Consider the following 24,906-nt stretch of genomic DNA (forward strand, 5'->3'; position numbering starts at 1 on the left):
CACATACATACACATACATACACACATACACACATACACACACACTCCACAAACTGTCCTCCGCAACAGGGATTCAACAGGGATTCAAGAATTCATAGATCCTACAAGGCTTTTGTAAACTCACCTCCAAGAATGTATTGGCCATCCTAACCCTTTATCCCTAGATTCTGGCTTTTCCTAACCCAAGGTCTATTTATTAACAGTCTCTTCTTTCATTACTTCTATCATTTTAACAAAATCCCCTGAATTATTGTGGCTAAGAGTATGTTGGACCTGGGAAGAAAAGATAATTCCAACAGGCTGCCTGACTTAGAGGAGCTCACAGCCTCCTGGAAACAAAGCAGGGGAACTAGATAGAAAAGGATCAACAATTCTCAAGAAAATACCATGTAGCAGGCTCTGTACCTGCTTAAATTTGTTTGTTTGATCTTCATATCAATAAATAATCACCCAGATATTTATAGTAAACCTATTATATATCAACACTGACTTCGATACTAGGTAAAGAAGATCCCTGACCTTACAGATCTTATATTCTCATGGTATAAACAGACCCAATACAAGACAATCAATATATAACAAATTCTCAAAAACAACCCAACAAAGAACTTAGATGGAAGATATAAGCAAGAGTAGCTGCGTGTAGAGTCCTACTGTAGTTAGCACGGATGGGGAAAGCTTCTCTGAGAAGCAAATAGGCCGGGGCACCTGCGTGGCTCAGTCGTTAAGCGTCCACCTTCAGCTTGGGTCATGATCCCGGGGTCCTGGGATTGGACCCCACATCGGGCTCCCTGCTCAGCAGGAAGCTTCTTTCTCCCTCTCTGCAGTTCCCCGTTTGTGTTCCCTCTCTTGCTGTGTCTCTTTCTGTCAAATAAATAAAAATCTTAAAAAAAAAAAAAAAAAAAAAAAAAGAAGGAAATGGGCCATTTGAGATCCTTCACTAACAAGGAACCAGCAATGAGGATTATCCAAGTAAATGGCTGGCAGGATTCTCAGGGTAGGCTACTGCTGGAGCTCACACAGAAAGACAATGGCAGCAGATGAACTGTAGAGAAACAAGCATATTTCAAATCAGTTAGCACACCACTCACGGCTGTTTAAATTCTGGCTCCAGCTCAACTTTTCAAACCTTAGCACCAACCCTTTATAGTTTATCTTTCTAGCCACAGAGACCTCCTTTTTCTCATTATTTTATCATTCATTCCTTTATAGAATGAATACCCGAGGACCACAGGTAAGGATCCCGATTTTTTTCTAAATGCAGAAAGATGCACCAAGTTCTTAAATTTTTGTCTTACCGATTTATTTCTTCCCACTCTATAGAATAGATTAAATGGAAACAAGAACGAGGGGGGAGAAACACGGCTGACCATGTCAACCCACATGATCAGGTGGGGCCAGAGACAGGGGAGAGAGAAACCTATTCCAGATATATTTTATAGATCTTAGCTAGGTATCCTCCCAAGTTTTATTCCTTTCCTCAACATTAGAAGAACTATGTAAACTTTGCCTCCAGAAATCAGTTGAAAGCTACCAGGAGAGTGACACACACTACACATTGAAGTACTGTATCTCTTAGCCCAAAGATGCTATCTAGTGGAAAGATGCCAGTTAACTCACTTGTTATGATAATACTTGAGATAATAAGAGTACTAAAAAGCCAGTCTTCTCAGGGGCAGCAGGGGAGAAGAACAGCTCTCACTCTTTTGTTGTCAAGACTATTGGATATTCATGACTGGAGAAACTCAACATGGGAATGGAGATTCATGTCAGCGATATTGGATAAGGTTTTTCCAGGCCTCCTGCTGAATGTGCTGAGGAAAGCAGAGATTTTTGAGCAGAGCCAAGCATCCTGGATGAGGAATTGAGACTCAAACTCACTTCCTCTCCCAGCCTTTAGATTTTCTTTGTGTTGGTCTTACAGACTAAGGTAGAACAGTGATCGCTAGAAGGCAAGGTGGCCGAAACAAACACGAGTAGGGAAACCGGAACTTCCTCTAGCAAGGAAGCCTAGGGAAATCTTCATACTGGAACCACTGGGACCTCTGAGACATAGGTGACCATTGTGGGCAGCATGGCTTATTGGCTACCCCAAAGTTGCCTCCAAGTTTATTTTTCCTTCCCACTTCTCATGTTTTTTCTTCAGCCTCCATTCCTGGTAGGGCAACCATCTACACTCTGTCCTCACTCAGAGACCGAAGGTGGGAGACTTTTCCTTCCAATTAAAAAAGAGATAGATGGAGCTAACATGTATCTTTCCCCATCATCTTTATACCTTGATTGTAGACAAGATGAAAACTTCAGCATTCAATGGGCAACCAGAAGATAAATGCCTAGAGAATCCCCGGCCCTGACACTATTAAGTCATGGAATCATCACCTAGAATTTCTGGATTTAAGTAGGAAAAAGTTAACTCCACGTAATCTAGATTTCTGGAGTCAGATCACTGTTATTTGTAGCCAAAAGTTATATAAACTGGTCCAAACATTCAGCCCTCAGAAATAAAAACCACTTAGGGACGCCGGGTGGCTTAGTCAGTTAAGAGCGTCTGCCTTCTGCTTGGGTCATGATCTAAGGGTCCTGAAATAGAACCCCACATCAGGCTCCCTGCTCAGCAGGAACCCTGCTTCTCCTTCTCCCACTGTCACTGCTTATATTCCCTCTCTTGCTATGTGTATGTGTCTCTGTCGAATAAATAAAATCTTACCAAAAAACAAACAAAAACAAAACTTAAGGGGCATCTCGGTGGCTCAATGGGTTAAGCCTCTGCCTTCAGCTCAGGTCATGATCTCAGGGTCCTGGGATCGATCCCCACATCGGGCTCTCTGCTCAGCAGGGAGCCTGCTTCCCCCTCTCCCTCTGCCTGCCTCTCTGCCTACTCGTGATCTGTCAAATAAATAAATAAAATATTTTTTAAAAAGTAAAATAAAATTTCAGAATTCAACCATACTGTTGGTATTTCAGTATACAGACATCCATTGTAGATTGTGGTTCCAGACCACCACAGTATGTATAGCAATAAAGTCGAAAGAATTTTTATTTACTAGTACACAGAAAATTTATATTTATATTATACTGTGAGATATAAATGTGTGATAGTATTACACCTAAAAAATGTACATCTTTGAGTATTTTATTGCTAAAAATGCTAATCATCTGAGTTTTTACCAAGTCAGCTTTTCACCAGTAAAGGGGACTGCCTCAATGGTGAAGGCTGCCGACTGGTCAGGGTGGTGATTGCTGAAGGCTGGGGTAGCTGCGGCAGTCTCCTAAATTAAGAGAACAGTGAAGTCTGCCACATCAATTGACTCTTCCTTTCATGAAAAATTTCTCTCTAGCAAGTGATGCTCTTAGAATTTTACCCATGGCAGGACCTCCTTCAAAGTCAGAGTTCATTATCTTACCCTGCCGCTGTTTTATTAACAACATTTACATAAAAATCTAAATCATTCATGGTCATTTCAATAATCTTCACAGCATCTACATGGGAGAAGAACCCATCTTAAGAAGCCACTTTCTCTGCTCACCCCTAAGAAGCAACTCATGTGTCGATATTTTATCAGGAGGTTGGTATTTCAGTCCTGTCTTCAGGTTCCACTCCTAATTCTAGCTCTTCTGTTATTTCCACCACATCTTCAGTTGCTGCCTCCACTGAAGACTTGAACCCCTCAAAGTCATCCATGAGGGCTGGAATCAATTTCTTTCAAACTCCTATTAATATTTATATTTTAGCCTCTTCCCATGAATTATGAATGTTCTCAATGGCATTTAAAATGATGAATCCTTTCCAGAAGGTTTTCAATGTACTTTACCCAGGTCATCGGAGGAATCTCTATCTATGGCATCTACAGCCTTATGAAATGTAGCTCTTAAGGAATAGGACTTCAAAGTCAAAATGACTTTGGGTAACAGAATGGAGGTTGCGTCAACAGGCATGAATATGACATGAACTGCATTACACATTCCCATCAGGTCACCAGGCGCATTGTTCATGAGCAATAGTACTGTGAAAGGAATTTTTTTTCCCTGAGTGGTGGGTCTCAACAGTGGGCTTCAGAGGTTCAGTAAACCATGTTGCAAACGCTGTCATCCAGGCTTTGCCATTCCATTTACACAGCACAGGTAGAGTAGATTTAGTCTGACTCCTAAGAGCCCTAGGATTTTTCAGAAATGGTAAAGGAGCACCAGCTTCAGTTTCAAGCCAGCAGATGCACTAACCCCTAACGAGACAGTCAGCTGGTCTGTTGACTCTGTGAAGCTGGCCATAGACTTCTGTCAAAGTTCTAAGTGGCATCTTCTTCCAAGAGAAGGCGGTTTCATCTGCATTGAAAACCTGTGGTTCTGAGTTGCCACCTTCATGGGTTCTCTTAGCCACACCTTCTGGAGAACTGGCTACACGCTCCCACATCCGCACTTGCTGCTTCACCTGGCACTTCTGTGTTACAGAGATGATTTCTTTCCTCAAATCTCGTGAACTAACCTCTGCCAGCTTCAAACCCTTCTTCTGCAACTGCCTCACCTCCCTCAGCCTTTGTGAGACCCAACCGAGAGTGGGGACATTCCTCTGGATTAGTTTTGGCTTAAGGGAATGTTGGGGCTCTTCCGAGCTTCTGTTCATTCCACGAAATCTTTCTCCACATCAGCAATAAGGCTGTTTCTCTTTGCTATCGTTCATGGCTCTGTGGGAGCAGCACTTGTAATTTACTTCAAAAACTTTCCTTCTACATTCACAACTTGGCGAATTACTGGACACCAAAGCCCTCGCTTCCTGCCGCTCTCAGCTTTGGGTAAGCCTTCCTCACTAAGCTTAATCCTTTCTAACTTCTGATTTAAAGAAAGAAACATGCAAGACTTTCCTTTCACTTGAACACTTAGAAGCTATTATAGGGTTATTAGTTGGCCTCGTTTCAATAGTGTTGTGTCTCAGGAATAGGGAGGGCTGAGGGGACGGAGAACCAGGAGAACAGCCATTGGGTAGAGCAGTCAGAACACACACACCATTCATCCAGTTTGCCATCTTACGTAGGCACAGTTCATGGCACCCAAAACAATAGAGTGACCGAAGATCAGTGATCACAGATCACAATACAATAATGAAAAAGTCAGGAAATTGAGAAGGACCATAATGTGACAGAGACACAAAGTATGCAAAGCCTGTTGGAAAAATGGTGCCAATCAACGCGTTCGACACAGGGTTGCCACAAACGTTCCAATTTGTTAAAAATAAAATATAGTATCTGCAAAGTACAATAAAGCAAAGCCCAACAAAATGAGGTATGTCTGAACTGCTATTCGGTCTTCCAAATTTGCATATGCATGCATATTTTCTTTACATAGTTGTCATTATAGAAAGTCTTCCAGGTTATAAATTTTAGTAGCTGCCTTATATCCATGTATAATTATTTTACCCATATCTTTTTTGTTTGACATATTGGTTGATGACATTTTCTTACTGTTATAAATAATGTTTTGTGTATACTGAATTTTCTATATTTCTTTGGGATGAATTTCCAGAAAGGGATCAAAGCAAATGAACAAATCTATGATCAAAAGTCAAATTGCTTTGTAGAAGCGTTAAATGAACATACACAGCCACCAACAACGTATGAACATATCAGTTCACATTTTTTCTATACCAATATTATCAAGAAACAGTTGCTAATTTTAAAGCGGCTCTTTTGGGGAGGGTATGTGCTGTGGTGAGTGCTGTGAAGTGTGTAAACCTGGCGATTCACAGACCTGTACCCCTGGGGCTAAAAATACATTGTATGTTTATTAAAAAAAAATAATTATTAAAAAATAAAATAAAGACACATATCACTAGGAAAAAAATAAATAAAAGTGGCTCTTTCTAGTTTAGCATATAGTTCTTCCCCTTCAATACAGATGCTCCATAAACTTCACAATATCAACTCTGACTTGCATGACCAATTGTCAGAATTAACAAAGGCATAGGAGAAACTGATCAGTGGAAAGAAACACATTTCACACAGTCAAACTGTATTTTATGTTACCTTTTCCTTTGTTCTGGGTATACAGTAGGAGCACTTGTAACTACAACATGAAACAACACAGGAAAGCTAAGGAAAACCTCAGAGCAGAGTCAATATGAACCAAGCAAAAATAAATTCCAGAGACAAGAGAGAATTTTGTAAGTCCTAATGCTATTTAGGATTTATAAAAATAGGCCAGGAGCTACAGACCATAGTGGCTTTGAAGAGAAAATAAAAGTAGGAATAAGGAGTAATGCCTTTATACAACAGCTTCCTAGCCAGTGAACCAAGACTGCTATAAAGTTGAACATGAGCTCCATGATCTTCTTTGTTAAAAGTATCAGCGAGTGTTTACCAGTTAGCCTGTGTTAACCAAATCGTTTATGAAGATAGACATTGGCTACGTAAGTTTAAGAACAACAATCAAGTAAGGTAGTGAGATTTTAGAGGAAAAAATATTAAGTCCAGTAATGGAAAGAAGAAAATAAAATTGGGATAGTCTGTTGGTATAGAGCAAGAAGTCTACCTTAAGTACTATCCTTTTCCCTTAGATCTGGCTGCAAGTAGTCTAACTTAACTCTAACCCCCGCCCCCACTTAGATCTGCCCATGAACTAGCTATTCTTCAGGTATATAAGCTATGCCTGCCTCAGAACTGGCAAAAAGTATGACTTTTTACTTCAGTTCACCATATCGCTTTCTTTGCATGTCTGGAGAAGATGCTATGCAAAGAAAATACTTCTTATCTCCCAAGAAACAACTCATGAAGGCTTTGTGAGGAATTCCTTTTCCCCAGAGCTTATACTCTTGACACCTTAATCCTGAATAAATGAATCATAAAAGCAAATCAGGACCCATGCCCCCACAGGACCCAGGGCTTTCCAAAGCAAGCTGGATTCTACCACCTAGCTGAGACAAGTGGTTTTCATATCTAGACAACAATCTTGTGTTCTTGCAAAAACAAAAAACAAACAAACAAAAAAACACACATAGTACAGTAAAATTCCAAGTACCATTCAATTAGCGGAAGGGGCTAAGGTTAAGATGGAATGATAGAGGGCAAAACTGGACACGAAAACAAAGGAGATGAAGTAGAGGCACCAGGGCATCTCGCTGTGCTGGTTGGAGGTCGGAGGTCTGGCGCAAAGCAAAGGTCCTGAGAGAAGAAGTTGGACAACACACATTTGAATTTAGTGTTTTCCATCTATCAGTTGTAGGACATCGAACCCATCATGTAATCTTTTTTATCCTTCACAGTCCCATCTGTAAAATGGGACAGTAACACCTTTCTCAAAGGATTACTGAGAGAATTACCTGTGAACATGTGAATAAACCTATCATCATTATAACATGGTCCAGGAAGGATGACTTTCTTTCTTCCTTCAAATAAAAATCTGAGCAGGAAGAAGGAATCCATAATGCCGGAGTATGAATGATTAACTTCGTGTGTATGTGTGTGTGTAAAACTTAATACCCTAGATGTGTGGGAGAAATGTATTTCTTCTTCTATATTGAAGCTGTTCGTAATGAGTATTACATTATTTACACTGTGCAGGATGGACACATAGTAGGTTCTAAATATTTGCTGAATAAGAACTCAAAAGCATTTAAAAAAAAAAAAAATGAAGCTGAATGAATGCCAAGCTGACAATTCACAAAAGCTAGAGCTTTTTACATAAACAGCTCTGCAGTTGAAGAGATCGCTATTCACAGATGATGGCTGTACCACTAGATTACCAGGTTACTCTTTTTTAAGAAAAAGACAGAAAGGCAACAATTTAGGAAACTCACAAATCCATTCCCATCGCAATTTAAATCTTAGGAAATGAATGATGTTTCTGTAATAGGTAAGCTTGTTCCGGTCAACGGCAGCTACGTAATAAATCATCCACAATACATAGACACTTAAAGATTTCGTAGAGCTAATCACTCTTTGTATAGGATGGGCAACTCACTGCTTCCCCACCCCACCCCCCCGCCCCCATTCACTCAGGCAGGGGCAGTTAACTAGAGAAGAGGCAGGGCTAGAAGGCCTGAGGTGGCCTCACTCACATGTCGGAAGGCTGTGCTGCCCTTCGAGGACATGATATGGGGAGAAGTGACAGTATCACGGCTCTGTGTTCTTCTGTTGACCCTCCAGCCAGATGGGCTTCCTTTCATGGGAAGAAAATGGAAGCTACAGGCTTCCTGATGCCTAGCCTTGGGGGTTGTAATGCTGTTTTTCTTAAATTCTATCAAAGCAAGTCACAGGGCGAGTCCAATTTCAAGGAGGAAGAAAACAGACTCCACTTCTTCATCAGAGTCCCAGAGCAGAAGGAGGTACGTAGCAGGATACATGGAACTCGTGGCCAGGTTTCTCTCTTAATCACAGAAAAAAGGACAATTACAGCCTTCTGCCTTACCAAGAAGACTACACGTACGTTTTTACCAGACTGCATGCACCAGAAGATGGTTGGTTTTAAACCTAGTAAGTCCGAGCTACAGAATAAAGTGCAAAGAAATTCTAAAGCCACGAAAATAAAACTAAGGCGAAAAGGACATCACATTAAACATATGATCAAAGCCCAGTAACAAGGAAATGTTGAAAGAAAAGAAAAGAAGAGAGAAGAGAGAAGAGATGGAGGGAGGGGGCAAGTAGAGTGGGCCATCATTCTAATTATGAAGATCTGGACTTGCAAGCCATAATTTTAGTATAACGCATGCAGGGAATATGACTGTATGTTTGGTAGACTGTAAGTGCCTTTAAAACATGACCCAGGTGCCTGGGTGGCTCAGTGGTTTAAGCCGCTGCCTTTGGCTCAGGTCATGATCTCAGGGTCCTGGGATCGGGTCCCTCATCGGGCTCTCTGCTAGGCAGAGAGCCTGCTTCCCTCTCTCTCTCTCTGCCTGCCTCTCCATCTACTTGTGATTTCTCTCTGTCAAATAAATAAATAAAATCTTCAAAAAAAAAAAAAAAAAACCATGACCCATATTTTCTCAGACCCTTGTTCTGACAATTATTAGCTGTATCACCACTGTCGAGTTATTAAGTTCTGAGCCTCAGTTTCACCATCTGTATATAACACGTAATAGTATTATTACCTGTACCCGTCTGTACTAAGAGTACACAAGATTCATATGCTGGCAAAGAATATTCAGTAAGTTGTAGAAATAAATGAAATATGCAACTAACCAGTTGCCTGGTTTCTAGGTGTAAATTCTATTAAAGTTTATTTTGAAACTATTAAAACTCTGTGAAAGATAATCTAGATTTAGAGTATTGTTCTTTGAGCTCTAAAACATTGAGATTTTAGAATTCCAAGGAAGTTGGGAGATAACCCTCAAAATAAGTTTATCAAGAGAATTCGAAAAGTAGGACCCTGCCCCCTGAGAATACATAAAGAATGCCTTCTAGGAAAAATTCACATTAAAGTACTATGACAGAGATTATTCCAAGGTGGTAACACCTATTGAGGTGTTCAGGCTGGTAAGACAACCCTCAAAGCATCTACTAAAATGTAACTAAATGTAGCACCACAATCTACCTTACAGTGATGTTATAAATGTAACAAAATTCAAATCCAGGAGAAACATAGACATTTGGGAGGCAACCTCGAAATAAGGAGCTGCCATTCGTTATTCTCTCATAAGACTGAGATAATTCGGGGGGAGGCAACAGAGTCTGGCAGTCCATATATACACAAGAATACATACTGTATGCATATTTGTAGATTTCAGGATAACGTGAGCAACTTTACCTATTGCATGGTGTGTGCTTGCGCGTGGGTGGGATGTGTGTTACCATCTTACAGGCTTCCTTGAAGTTTTGTCTTTCCTTTGTATCAGCTTTGCTCCCTTAGTAGTCATTTTCTCTATGTTACTCCTTCACTAATTGGGCAAATGTGATAATTTGTAATGGGTCTCCAACTCATTAGTGTAATTTAGTCAGGTTCTACTGTATTTCACCAGACACACCAACCAGGCTGCCGCACACATCTGTTTTCAGAGCTCTATTTCATAGGCATCCACAATATTTCTGCTTTAAAATTGAGAAATGATTGCTCCTTAATCAGCTATTTGTTATACTGAGCTATATAAATACATGCAGTGTCATCCGTAAATAATTTTAGGGTGGAACATAGTAACAATTAACATTTGCATAGAGCTTTAGAGTTTACAAAGCTTTTTTCTTACATACCCAAACAAAATCCCATGTAGTCCCCCTCCAAAAAAAAGGTATTACATATTTTTTTTAAGATTTTATTTATTTATTTGACAGAAAGAGATCACAAGTAGGCAGAGAGGCAGGCGGGGGGGTGGGGGGGAGCAGGCTCCCCACTGAGCAGAGAGCCCGATGCAGGGCTCCATCCCAGGACTGGGATCATGACCTGAGCCAAAGGCAGAGGCTTTAACCCACTGAGCCACCCAGGCGCCCAAGTATTACATATTTTTTAAAACTCAGAGGCAGCACTCTATATAATATTTCCCAGGTGGGGATCCTTGATTCATCCAGATCTCTGCTATGGGACCTTGGCAATTTATTGAACCTCTCTGAGCTTAAAGGTTTCCCTTTTTAAAAGTTGCATAATATGTACTTCAGCTTCTTTGTTGGGGGGGGGGGGGGGTGGGAGGAAGAGTCAATTTTTTTTAAATGAATATAAAGTTCTTGACACAGAGTAAATGCTGAATAAATGTGAGTTGTTATCATTATCCCAATTTGGCAGGTAATATGGTCCTTTTTAAAAGATGCTTACACCAAAGGACAGATAAAGGAGATGGTTGGCAGATCCATAATGAGGGTTTGCAGGCTGGGAAGACTGGGAGTCATTACGGCAAGGGAGCATGTGCTCCTCGTGCCCAGCAAGAGGGCTGGAGGGTTGAGTAAATGCCCCTCAGTATAGCAAGCTGGGGCAAGCGGAAGCAAGGTTTCCTCATCTGAAACCCTAGGTTGCTTGAAACTAGAAGTGTGCAGGAGGAGACTAGAACAAAGGATACAGATGTGAAAGCAAAGATGTTGCCAGAAGGAGGGAAGCCCAAGGTAGATGCTAGAAAACTTGGATCTGGAGTGGAAGACTGAAGGAGCTGAAAAAGATGGAAGGAAGGAAGCAGGAAATGGGGAAGTCCTAGCAAGCCAGCAGGTGGGAAGGTGGTCTGAGCAAATGTCAGAAATGGGAGCTGTTGCTGGGCAGGACTTTCTTGCATCTTCGGTGGCCTTCGCTTAGTAAGGAGGAGGAAAGATCTCCTTCTACCGTGGACCCTCAAATCACTAGCCACTATGGGAGGTAGCATGGGTATAAAACAGATGTTGGGGAGGGCTGGTTTTTCTGGAGCAGCTCTCAGATCCCAGATAGGAAGAGGAAATGAGCCATTTTTCGGTTTCCAAATTTCCTAGCTCTGTGCTCATCAGGGGAGACAGTCAAGGGGTTATTTAGCCAAAAGCTCTGCAGGCAGTCTATACCAGCCCCACAGAGATTGATAGTAATGATCAAGGAATCAATTTGATTAGTGGCTTTCCACTGATAGGCAAAACCCTCTGCTGTTACTCTTTTTCCAGTGACATGGTCAGAATTACAGTGGACTAACTTCAGAGAGTCTGCCCTTGGCTTCTCCTGGATCCTTATCTGAGACCCAGTCCCTAAACCAAGAAAAATGGTACCTGATGAAACCCTCTGGTAAAGTTCCGAGTTTACTGTAGTGGAACCATAAGCCTTCTGGCTGGAGAGGAAAATAAAGTGCCATCTACTCACAGCAGGAAGTCTCTCTCCTATCTCTAAGAATTCCAAACTCAGGAATGGGGCTCAAATCTGGAAGGTCAGAGAACACTTTCTTCTATCAACTCTTCGTGCTTGTGTGAAGTGCCATTCCATTCTGAGCTGGCAGTTCGCAGACATGTTTCTCTCTCGAACATACCATTAGAGAAGTCTGGACCATCTGTCTGTCCGACAGACCATCTGTATAAAGCACTAGCTCCCCTTCCAGAAAAAAGAAAAGGGACACACTCAGATCTCGATAAGGAAGAGAAAGTGAGGACGCCAGAGAGGAGTCTTTACATCTATCTTTGTTTCCAAGCTCTTTTTTTGGCAATCACTGGAAGAAAAGATTCCAGGAAAATTAAGGTAAGAAAAAAAAAGGTATAGCAAGTGGTTTTCACCCAGAAGCGTATAGAACAATTTGAAAGGCAGTAGGGGAAAGTAGAGAATACTGTATAGCTGTAAGGGTTTGTAAGGATAAAGACCGGAATGGGAAGAATCAAGTGGGCTCTAAAGTCAGAGGCATCTCGGCAAACATTAGGAGCTGCATGTAGGGTCTCATGACCTTGAGCACCTCAGGGGTTGTCCGGGGTTGAGTTTCCTCATCCCTACCCTGAGAATCATTCATACTTTCTTTTCACAACTGAAGTTCCTAGCATCACGCCGAAAATATCATAGTGTTAAAATGTAGGATAGCTACTGTGTTAATTTTGTGATTTTTTTTTCCCCAAGGCCTTCTACAGGACCCACCAACTACTTACTGAGGACATTTCCTTAGTTTTCCACAGGGAAGTCCTAATCTCTTCCATTTCTTCTTCAGAAAAATGGTCACTTCACATTATATTTCAGGTTAAACCCAAGTTCAGCTTTCCTCCTTAAAATTCCCCAACCACAAGCTCCCCAGTGATAACTATATTTTGTAAATCATTCATATCGACTCCATTTTTTGGTTCTGAACTCGATGTTGCCTTGTTTAGCAAGTTAATTTCATTTTTCCTAATGTAACATTAGCGATAATATATTAACACATTCGAGGGGAAAAATCATTTGCTTACAACTTTGTGTTCCACACTCTAACTGATATAATAGTGAACGTGGCAGGCATTCAATAAACACATCAAGAAATGATACCACTTGAAGTGACCACAGATGTGAAAGGATATTACCCACAAAAGCATTCATTGAGAACTCTGATTTACTTATGCAAAAGTGACCTTAATCTAGATCAAGGTCATAGTTCTGAGATTATGGAGTAGGAAAAAATATATAATTTTTATATAAAGTAGTTATGTAAAAATTATAATTATAGGGACACCTGGGTGGCTCAGTGGGTTAAGCCTCTTCCTTCAGCTCAGGTCATGATCCCAGGGTCCTGGGATCAAGCCCCTTCCCCCTCCCTCTATGCCTGCCTCTCTGCCTACTTGTGATCTCTGTCAAATAAATAAATAAAATCTTTTATTAAAAAAATAAATATTATAATGATATATAACATATAATATTATATATATGGTTCCAGTCAAATGAGTCTTGGGGGAAGAAAACATGCACCAGATAAGAAATATAGAATTCCATTCAGTGAAAGCTTAGGGGAAAAAAATGCACCAGTGCCTTTAGTGATGGGAGACATAAAAATCGAACTTGAAGGGGCAAACAAGCATCCAGTAGAATCACGGCAGTGAGGCAAGAGAAGTCAAAGAAGAGGAACAGGATAAAGGAGGTAAGCATCTACCAGAAGAACACAAGAACTCAGCCATCTGTGAACAAGGCAGATACCAATTCATGAAAGTATTTGCAGTCAAGAGACACTTAGAAAAACTTAAGATTACTTGTATATATGTTCTTACTTGGGGCACTGGATTCAGAGCAAGTTAATTGATAAAATGTTTAATATTTACTATAGTCCACATTCTTTAGTAGAAGAAAGATCTTGGGCCAAAGTCACATATAAACATGGCTTTCCTTTAGAATAAGTGTGAGTGGAATTTTTTGCTTGTGTGTATCTAGCTTTTGTGTATAGTCTAAGTATATATGTTTGTCACTATTCGTACGAAATACGTACGAATGTTTGTCACTATTCGTACGAAATGCCCCCAACAGGAAAAAAGTTAGTTCGTCCACCCACTATTTTTATCACCAATCACTCACTCCTTTTCAGGTACAACATCACCTTTATTACAGTGATTGTTCAAACTGCTTTATTAAAGTGATTACTCAAACTTTTTACTGTTATCCCAACACTGGTCTCCATTTGTACAAAAAAAAAAAAAATTACTGACATGATTCTTCCACATTAAGGGTCCACAAGGTTCCTGGCATGTATGGTCAAAATTTTTAATTCCAAACATATTTTTCCAAAGAAGTATACCCTGAACCATTGTGTGCTCACTTGGCCTTGTTTCTGGGACTCTGGGACTTGTTATCCACATCATGAATATAAAAAAAGAAAAAAAATATCAAGACGTTCTAAACGAAAATTTAAATCTCCCATCTTGGAATGGCTTACCAAACAGAATTCTGGTTTGCTCATATATATTAAAAAGGAGGAGCTAGAACACCAAAAACTGGTTTAAAATATATACTTACACTATACACAAAAGCTAGAGAAATTTTGCAGAGATGAAGGAAAAGGCAGAGTTGAAATTTTCTTTTTCTTTGACAGCATAAAGTCAAAGGAAGATTGTTACCACTTTTCTTTATCAAGAAAGCTTTCAAATGTGACCCTTTTTCCTGTTTATAGACAAGCAATGAGTGACATTCCCAAGCTCACAGCATGTTAGAATCAAACAATAGGGAAAATTCCTCAGCACATGAAGTTCTGACTTGGTTCTGTTTCTCGAGTCTCCTTGAATGCTCCAAGCCAAATCACTTTTTCCATCAGCATGTTCCCCACTGACATCAATACTGCTGAAAGATAATTTTCCTCCTCTAATTCATATTTTTATGGTCAGACAGACCTGGATATTCACTTTTCTGTTCATTCATGTGAGGTAACAATTTTAATAACCTCTGGCACTGTGGAGTATAAGGTTTATACAGAAACGGAGATTCCTAAATCCTACTACTACTAATCATTTTAAGTGAATATTAGGATATATTTTTTATTAACACCAACTAAATTACAGCCTCTGTTCTAGGTCCTTTTTACAACAACCACACAGGCTAAGAGGAAAAAAGTTACAAAAGTAGTCCATACAAAGTTACCTAACTAATGAGTAGAAAAACACTGAGAGACATACCCATAATGTGCCTTCTGCAAATACTGTCCAATGCTACTTATGATCTAATGTTACAGAGGGGACCCTCATTTCTTTGTCCCACATCCTCTAACTCTAGTTACTTTTGCCATTACCAATGGCCAATATGGCACAGGATACCAAATGTTCCGAGATGCAGGTAATTGACAATGTTGGGCTCTACCTCAAAGCATTGATGTTTTATTATTATCAGGAACCCATTGGTTAAGGAGGTGGCCCTTCAGAGGTCCCTTAGAGACAAAGATCACATCCTTCCACTGATGGAACGAGCCCTATCATGACAGCAAGATTATTTGATTTGCATTTAAAGAAGACTTACTTCTCGACTGTCCCCAATCAACGCTTTATGTGAAGAAACATTGGGTTTGCAATCTAAAAACTTAAGAAAAAAATCAATATGGTATATATAGAATATGCATCCTTATGTATACATAGAAAGACTATATAGAGCTTTGAAGTCAGTCAGAATTTGGGGCAAAGAAATGAAGTCAGTCAGAATTTGGGGCAAAGGAATTTTTAAATTTATGGGAAGGCAGTCTTACTTTTCTTTGAGAAGTATAAATAACATAACTTATGCGGCACAGGGTCTGGCACAAAGACTATTTGTTGACTATGAGAGAATGAGTTATAATTTATGATATCCCCTCAGTGCACACCTGCAGTATATTACCCAGGGAACTGATTTAGTTCGGTGGCCTGCTCTAACCACAAATCCTGATGCAAGTTTCCTGGCCTCTCTCACAGCCTCAAGCATTTACTATTTTGACCAAATGACATCCCTTGTCCCTTTCTTACTCTACTAGATTTGGATTTTAAGAGATGGAGCCTTAAAATGCAGGGAACATGGTTCTTGTCTTCCTTTTCGACAAGCCATAAAACAGGCTCTACCCATTCATTATAAGGATAGAAAAACCCACGATCTGAAGGACAAAACCCTGCTCCCTTCGTGCCTAGGGAAAGGCTGACTTGGCAGAACAGAAATACCTGGGTCAAGTGGTACCAGCCGTGCAGAGTTAGCAAAGCAGAACTGAACTCCTCACTGACAGCTCGGCTCAGCTCAGCTCCAACAGGAGCAAGGATTTCTACATCTTTTGCACTATGTTTTTGAACTAAATAAAGGTCACACACAATGACACAGCCCCGCAGAGGTCATCTTCGTGCAGGGCAATCTTAATGCGGTTCTATCAAGTCCTGATTCCAGGGGATAGCCTTAGAACTGCAGCATGTAATTCCAGCAAACAAATGCAGGAATTGCAGCAAAGAAGCAGGAACAGGGAGAAGCCTTCTAGATTCCCCACAGCAGTGATCGCAGTGCTCATACCTGGTAGGTGTTTAATAAACATGCATCCTTTCATTGGCTGTGAACAAAACGAGATGTTAGATAAAGAGCAGTGTTAACACCACTTGCTGACATGTGAATTGTGTTTCTGCAACCACATATGGACAGATGCACAGGATTCTCGCTACTTACATTCAGTATCATTTTGGAAGTTCTGAGCATAAGTGAGGTGACATCTGGAAAGGGCACTTTGGTTGCTCTGAGAAAGGATCGGATGAAATCATGGTACATGAAATGAGCTAATTTACAGAAATATCGTTCTCTCTCTCCCATTTTACTTAGCTCTCAGATTACATTTGGGGCTTTGCCTACCCACATAAGTTACATAAATATACTAAATTAGAGTGGTCTTCCGAATTCTTAAGCCAGATAAGGAAGAGGGAGAGAACAGAGGTGAACTACTTATAAAGGTCCAGTTTTGTGCTAAGGATTTTACCAAGTGCTATACGATTGACCCCTCAACAACACAGGTTTGAAAGGTGCGGGTCCACTTAGACCTGGGTGTTTTACATACAGTGCAGTAAATAGACCTTCCCTAGGCTTTTCTTAAACACATTCTCTTTTCTCTTGCTAACTTTATTGTAATGCAGTATATATTGCATATTACAAAATATGTTCATTTACTATGTTATCAGCAAGGTTTCTGGTCAACAGGAGGCTATTAAGTTTTGGGGAGTCAAAAGTTATAGGAGATTTTTCTAATACCTAGAGGGTAGCATTCCTAATCCCCACATTATTCAAGAGTTAAGTGCAAATATGCTCATTTATTCATACATCATGGAGGCTCATTGAAGGACTGATTGTCCCTGTTTTACAGATGAGATAACTGAGGCTCCCAAAGATTAGATATCCATCCCCAAGTCTGTCCAACTCCAAAGCCAGTGCTCATCACCAACATGTTTTCTTGTCAAAATGATCTCTAGCTCAGTCCTTTAGCCCTGGCCTATCTGTCCCCCAAACATAACTTGGTGTGACAATCATCAACATGACCTATGTTGTTATAAATATTCTATTGATACAATTTCCAAGTTTAACTCAAATTCTAGCCAACAGCCTCATTGTGGACTAGAGTTTTCTAGAACCCACAAACCCTGTAATGATCTGGGTATTCCCGGAGAAAAGGCTAAATGCCCAAGTCTTTCTTTATCCTTGTTTCAACACTCATTTAGGGTCATCCCATTTCTATTTTTCATGAATCTGAAGTTATACCATCCATAGGTTGGTCAGTTACTGGCACATGTATGTAAGCTCATATGCACATGCGTGCACACATACACACATCCACAACCAAGAGTGTTCCACAGAAGTTCCTGAGATGAGGTACAGTCGCCACACTTGTGAAACACCCCAATTTTAACACCACAAATACTGTCCACCCATCAGGAAGATCAGTTCTTTAATCAATTGAAAATCATATAGAAGAAACTGTTTTGTAGTCTTAGAACAAATCTGAAGTCATCATTACCATAGTCTCTTACATTTCCACAGCAATGTGCAATCACAGATCATTTTATTTCACCATAATTCTCATGAGGACACTCTAAGTTAGGGATGTACATTTCTAAACTGTATAGGAAGATATCAGAGTTCTGAGACTTTGAGGGACTTACTGACCATCAAGCAGCACTGTCAATGTTTGACTGACACCTAATTCTCAAACCAAGGCCTTTCTTCTCTAACCCTCGTCTCACCCCACAACCCCTCTTCTATCTGTGACTGTTGAGTGGTCCCAAATGGGGATTCAGATAATTATGTGAATTGATTTAGTCCACTGTAATGCCCCTGTTCTAGTTGCACTTTAATTAACCCATCTTTTCCTTCACGATGCAATGGGGGAACCATGAAAAGTTGTTTTTAAGTGATCAAGAACAAGAGCATAGGTAGACAAGCACACATGGGTCATCAGAGACCATATCTACTTCATCCCAGGACTGTGCACTTTCTGCTGTAGGCGGATGCTGGAGCCTGTTCTATTAGCATTAGCCCCAAAGTCAGCATCTGTCCGTGGAGCTAACACACAGCTCCAGGCTGTTGTAATGACTCAGCAATCAAAACTTCAAGTTCAGTCCACCGGGTCCTCACCCACCTCCGGGGCTAGAGCTGCAAGAGCTCCCTTTTTCTCTTTAGTTTCCCGGGGTGAGCTTTCTGGCTTCCTTTAAAGATCCTCAGTAGCTGACTTTCCAGCTGTCAGCTCTGTTTGTTACAGAAGGAAAGAGCCATTCATGTGTTAAGTGCCCTGGGTCTTAAAAACATAGAAACACTGGAGAATGTTGGGCCTGGTTGGCTCACTTGAGCAAGCAAGGATCCACAGAAAGGCTGGCCAACTGACTGGAACTAAATAGAGAAGGAATTGGAATTTTCTTTATTCTCCCCCAAATTAACTCAAGGCATCCCTTTCCTAATTAATTCTTTTACAATAGAAAAAAAAATAAATAAGTAACTCTGCATTTTTTTTTCCTTCTAGGGAACTCCAGCCTTTTCCTTGGCAACTCTGATACCTTACCTGTCCTGAAACAAAAAAAAGTTCCCTCCAGCCCTTTTCTTTTTCTTTTCTGAACTATGTAAGAAAACAAACCCTGTTAAACCAAGGGGGAAAAAAAAAAAAAGCTCTATCACAAAACAAATCTGGAAAAAGACAGAAGAAAGTTATAGATCTGGAGCCTGTTCTGATTGAAAGCTGTGTACCTTTGCTCGACCTAAGCTATTAAAGATGCAAAGTTACAACTGCTCAAACATCATCAGGAAACCTTGACCTACCAAAGAGAGGCTTTGCTCATTGCAGAAACGAAAATCAGCATACCCTGAGTTGGCTTGTACCCCACTTCTATTATTAGCTGAAAATAAGTGATAATGAAAGTGTTGCTATCGCTAGAAGATTCACTCATTACAATTACTAAATCTCAAACACACAAAAGCCAAGATGTTATCCTTATTATTTTTAAGACGCTGTTGAGAATAATCTGCAATTAATTTTGTCTTTAAACCAACACCACAAGTCTAAATATACCCATCCTGGGTGAGAATATGAATGGGAGGAGAAGCAGTCAGAATTAAATAGCCTCAGGAAGAAGAGGCATTCAACTGCCAACTTGAAGAACGACATTTTTCAAGGGGCTTCTCCTTACGCAGAACAGTCCCCACACAAAATAGAAGATGTAACATACTGTCCCTTGTACCTGGCACTGGTTACCCAAAGCTGCAGGTTCCTGAGGAGCTGCCCAACCTATGGAATGAGGATGGTCGAGGCAGAGTGTGAGGAACCACTCTCCCCAGACACAAACCCCTCCCCGTCTCCTCCCCACACCACCTCCCCAGCATGGGAGCCTCAGGGCTCTCTACAAGCTCCTCAGAGGGGTACCCTGTGTTTCCGGTACATGCAGGACATTTGCCTTTAGGTTTCACAAGTCCTAGGTTGTTTGCTCCACCAAGAAAATGAAATTTTATTTGGAGTTTCTCCTAGGTTTCAAGTCATTTAAAAAAAAAATTTTTTTTTAAGCCCCTTTTGATAAAGGAAATGTAACTGGAGTCTCTGAGTAACCGATGAAAATATCCTAAGCAGAAATAGTTGACAAGAATGACAGATCATACATTATACGGACTATTGACGGGAGAGTTTTCCCAGAGGATCTTCACCAGGAGCAGCGAGGGTACGAAGTGGCAGCTGGGGGTTGGAGGGATGGGGGTGGGGGGCGGGGGGCGTTACCTCTTACATCGGCCCTCCTTAAATGCTTTCTTTCATACCACTTTGCAAAAACATCAGATAGACAGAACAGATAGTCCAGGGGCAAGACCAGGGTATAAGCTCATCTTTAAGTCTTTTTTTTCTTTCTTTCTTTCTTGGTTTTTAGTTCAGGATTGGGGGGAAATCCCTTTTAGAGAAAATAGTCTCAATGTTTTGAATAGGAGCATCTCTGGAGCTGGATGACCCAATAGGTCTCTGACCCCCAGCTGTCTCCAAAGAAAGCTCAGGTTACAATTTGCATCATCTCCCTATCTACACACAGACCTCCCCACTTGGAGAAACACCTCTCTGTGCGCTCCTCTGCCTCTTTAGCTAACGTACCTGTCAGCTCTTCCATGAAAATGTTCACAGCAACAGTTTGAGTTGGCCAACATTCCATGAAATCTCACCATTCCTTTTAGGATAAACCATCCACATGTACGGACAGAGGAAGACTGAATGAAGCTCTATTGTTTCTAGTTGGGGGGCTCAGTATTTTAGAAATACATTTATAAGGGATTCTTACTTCTTGGGAGAAGCTAAGTGATGCCAGGGCAGAGATAAAAATACAGCTCCAGGAACACAGATGCTAACACAGTGAAATGCTACTTTGCTTTAATTAAGTCACCTCAGGATGGAAATAGGTGAAACACTATCTACATTTTACTTTGAAGGAAAGGGAAAGGGGGAAGAAAATAAATAAATAAAAGGTACAGCTAACCACCAGGAAACCCTAAAGGGACAGAGTTAGGGAAGATGTTTGACAAAAGTCACCTGAATTCTGATGCCGCCTGCTTGCTTTTACAGCCAAGAGTAGACAATTAGGAGCAATCTGTAACTGTACTCCCTTCTCTAGGGACCACGTAGGGTAAGGGGATGTTCCAAAACGAGAGACACTAGTCTTAATCAGGGGACAGAGCATGCAGAAAGGTTAATGAGATACAATCGCGAGAGAATCCGTGCAAAAAAGGACGTTCAAAATACTAAACAATTTCCACTTTGTTCTCATCTGTTCCAATTAAGAGCTGTTCAAACAGCTTTTCTGTATTCCACACATTCGTTACTCTCCAGAGATTTAACTATTCCAGAATAAAGTATGGACCATGGGGGGAAAAAGTCTACTATTAAGTTATCATAAAAGTCCAGATTACACCCCCCAACCCCCACCCTCAATCTCTAAGCAGATACACTTTGCCTCTTACTCAGAGCCTCTGACCGTTGCTTTTCTGATCCCCCCCCCCCAAATTTAGAGAGTATTTCAGGGAGGGAGAAGGATGGAATTTTTTTTTTTTTCCCCCAGATTGCACTGAAGCAGAATTCACTGTGAAAATGTTAGATAAATAAGAGAAGAGGGATGGGGGATGCTTATACAAATGGAAATAATCTCTTTGGCATGAAAATAGCCCCAACATGCCACACACTGAGTTCTTCAGAGCATTACAGGCTCTAAAACCCGCACTTATAAACTGCATAAGGATTTCTGAAAACAAACAGGAAAGCACAAACATTGCAAGCAAACAAGGACCAAGATCTAAGGAGTCCCGTGACTTACCTTCTTTATGGATCCTCAAAGTTCACCAAGGAAAATTTAAAATCCTCTAGCTTATCTTGCACTACTCTATCTTCTTCTTCTTTGTTTTTTGTTTGTTTGTTTTTTAAGTCACAGAGGAGAAAAATAATCAGTTTTCAAAGGTTCCATTTATCTGATCTTCCAGCACCAGCAAAAACGTGTCCAAGAGACTCCGCCAAAAAGTAAGCCAAAAACTCATCAAAGGCAAAAAGAGAAAGGGGGAGAGTGGGGAAGGAAGGGGATTGTGAAGGCTGGGGAGCTCCACACTGTGAGTCCAAGTGCCCCGAGAATATTTTCACGCTGTTGAAATCTCCTACTGTAGGGTAATATACCTGCTTTGGTTGTCACACAAACACACGCGCGAACACACACACACACACTCATGGACACTCGCACATCCTCTTTCACGCAAAAGCAGGCGCCCACACTCACACACACACACACACACAGACACACACGCACACACACCCCAGTGTAATGAAAACTGTCAGTAGTAACCTCCAATAGCTGCTGTGTGCTGCAGATGGTAAGGCTCACGGTTACCTTCCCAGATCGGTGTAGGATCAAAAGAACATCCAAAATCGGGGGGGAGGGGGGGCCAGGACCAGGTAGATTCCGGATCCCTCTCCCCTGGGCAGATTCATCAAGCCGGGAGCAGGTCAATCAGCAGAGGTATCTGCTCGCCGGGTGCCCCGGATTACGGCAAGGTTATTAATCTTCATGTGCGGCAACCCCCACCCCCAACACCCGGCAGCCTGCATTGAGATGACTGCCAGAGCTGTGTCTGTCCCTGTTCTACTGCATTTTGCTCAGCCCTCTGATGCTGCAAGTGAGACACGGTGGAGGCAAGAATACTAATAAGGTGGTTAGCTACAGTTCTTCAAGACAGCGGGCACGCAGTACAGTAAATGTGTACTTCCCCGTGCTCTGTGTGTGTGCCTGCCTGTCTGCGGGGAGGGCAGGGGATCCATCTCCAGCCAGAAGGCAACACGGTCTCTAACCTGCCTAGAAGGACTAGATCATCATCGGAATCATCACGGTCCTGCAGTGGCATTGTCTAGGACAGTATTTTGTTCAGGCTAAAAAAAAGGGGGGGGGGGGGGGGGGTAATGTTCGGGAGCCTAGAGCTAGCATTTGAATGAGAGAGGGGGGTAAAAAATGTCCAGGGAGACAAATTAGCGTTATAAATAGGCTCCAAGGAGAGCAAGGCAAAATTTTAACATGCTGCTGCCCTGGCTGTTCAATGGAAATACAAAGCAATTTCAAAAACCAGCTCTAGCCTATAAATCTTGGAGCTGGCAACAAGTATCTGAATTTGACTGATGGGACTATGGATAAATGGATTCCTGATAATATAAAAAGTTTGCTCATGCTTTCAGTTTTATAGCCATGCACCGATGTGTGCGGGGATCTAGGTACAGTTCATTCATGTTTAATATAGGTTTAGACTCTATCCCTTCACAGTTTTACTCTGATGCAGTTTTTTAACCACATAGCAGTCATATTGTGGAGAATATCTGAGTGCCATGATGTCATTAGGGGGATTGGTTGATGACGGTCCATAGTAAATATTACTCCATTTAATGTTCTTTCATGGAAGCAGTTTGGGATTTTCAGGGGGAAAAATGTAGGATATCTCTTTTAGTGACAAGCAAGGAGAGAAAATATATGAATATGTTAAGTGAATAATTCCTCGGCCTCTGGAGGCCTCATTTCTCTTCTAGAATTGGGTCTCATATTACAATACCTCTTCTTTAGTCAAGGATATGCACTAAGTTCCTTAAGGTGAATTAAACTGGTATTATCGGAATATTTAAGTCTTGGACAGTTGGAAAAGGCAGATAAGGATGAATTATGGAGCAATGCAATACCAGGAATTGTCAGCAGATGTCACAAGAGAGGATATAGGGGAAAGAATTTTACCAACTGCAAACATTTAATCTAATTTAACAGATTTTAATCAATTAATCTGAAATGCTAAATTTTTATAAAACTTAAAGGTGAAAATAAGGATTTTATTTGGAGAACACCTTGCATTTCCCCCAAATGTCTCTCTCAAATCACTAGTTTACAAACTCTACATCATCTGTTACAGATATTAGAAAGAAAATATATATACACTATGCCACTAAATTAGATATGCTGCTAACTTTTCTAGGGGTTAGGATTTTTTTTTTTTCTATAAAATGTAGCATGGAAAAATCTCCTTGTTTGTAACAGAGCAACTACTAGATTAAACTTCAGCACAAATTGGTGGGGAAAAATCTGATAATGAAACATCAATATAGAATGTTTAAGGCTTCCATCTAAAAACAATTCTGTTTCATCTTGATCATATCTTATTAAAGGAATTATTCATGTTTGGAAGTTGAACATTATTAATAAACAGCATATAGACAAAATACACAAAGAATTATGAGTGATCAACAATCCCACGTATGTTACAGTGTGAAAGGCTTTAAAAACCTAGCATATCCTCTTAGCTTTTATTTAATATAATTGACGAGTACCAACTAAATCCCAGCCTTAATTAGCCCAGATGCCAATACAAAGAGGTCTTCAAAGTTTGGGCATTGGGAGTGCAGGCAGACCTAGGTTCAAATTTTAGGTCTTCCTTATAGCAGATGGTTAGTCTCCACAATGTCTCCCTCAGATTCCCTCCTGTTCTCTTCCTAATTTTTGAAGCAGGAAAGTATTCCATACATAATAGGATTATTGTGGGGACTGGAATGCATTAATATTTAATATGGGCTTGGCATATTTCCTGACACATAATAAGTGATCTAGAAGTACTTACTGCATGTGTCTTATAAAGTTGATGTTTGTTTCTTACCATATTAGCTTGGTCATTTTGTGAGCCACGGATAAAAGTAGTAGAACCATTTAATCAGTTCTTTTGACGTGGAGGTATTTGTAAATTTATTTTACAAATAGTTATTTTGATCTTGTTTTTGTAAACCTACAGTTGAGTAACTCTGTACCACTTTTTTTTTTTAAGATTTTATTTATTATTTATTTGACAGATAGAGATCACAAGTAGGCAGAGAGGCAGGCAGAGAGAGACGAGGAAGCAGGCTCCCTGCTGAGCAGAGAGCCCGATGCATGCCTGGCTCTATCCCAGGATCGGCATCATGACCTGAGCCAAAGGCAGAGGCTTTAACCCACTGAGCCACCCAGGCGCCCCAGGACCACTTTTTAAAGTTTATTATACACACAAATACATTTATGCAATTATCCATGTGCTCCAAAACTCATGTAAACAAAGACATTGCTTCCTCGATTAACTGTCTGAGATTACTTT

At 40.7% G+C, this 24,906-nt stretch overlaps 1 protein-coding gene across 6 annotated transcripts in view; it reads right to left on the reverse strand.

Annotated features, from left to right (window-relative positions):
• LOC132008405 (leucine-rich repeat-containing protein 4C) overlaps positions 1-22,385 on the reverse strand; it is a 1,212,627-nt gene extending 1,190,242 nt beyond the window's left edge. For all 6 annotated transcript variants that reach the window (XR_009401630.1, XR_009401629.1, XR_009401631.1 and 3 more), the window contains exon 1: positions 21,588-22,385. The gene's annotated coding sequence lies outside the window, so the exon portion shown is untranslated. The remainder of the gene's footprint in view (positions 1-21,587) is intronic.
• Positions 22,386-24,906: the final 2,521 nt, after the last annotated feature.

The sequence above is a fragment of the Mustela nigripes genome, unplaced genomic scaffold, assembly GCF_022355385.1.
Source record: "Mustela nigripes isolate SB6536 unplaced genomic scaffold, MUSNIG.SB6536 HiC_scaffold_148, whole genome shotgun sequence".
NCBI classification, from domain to species: domain Eukaryota; kingdom Metazoa; phylum Chordata; class Mammalia; order Carnivora; family Mustelidae; genus Mustela; species Mustela nigripes.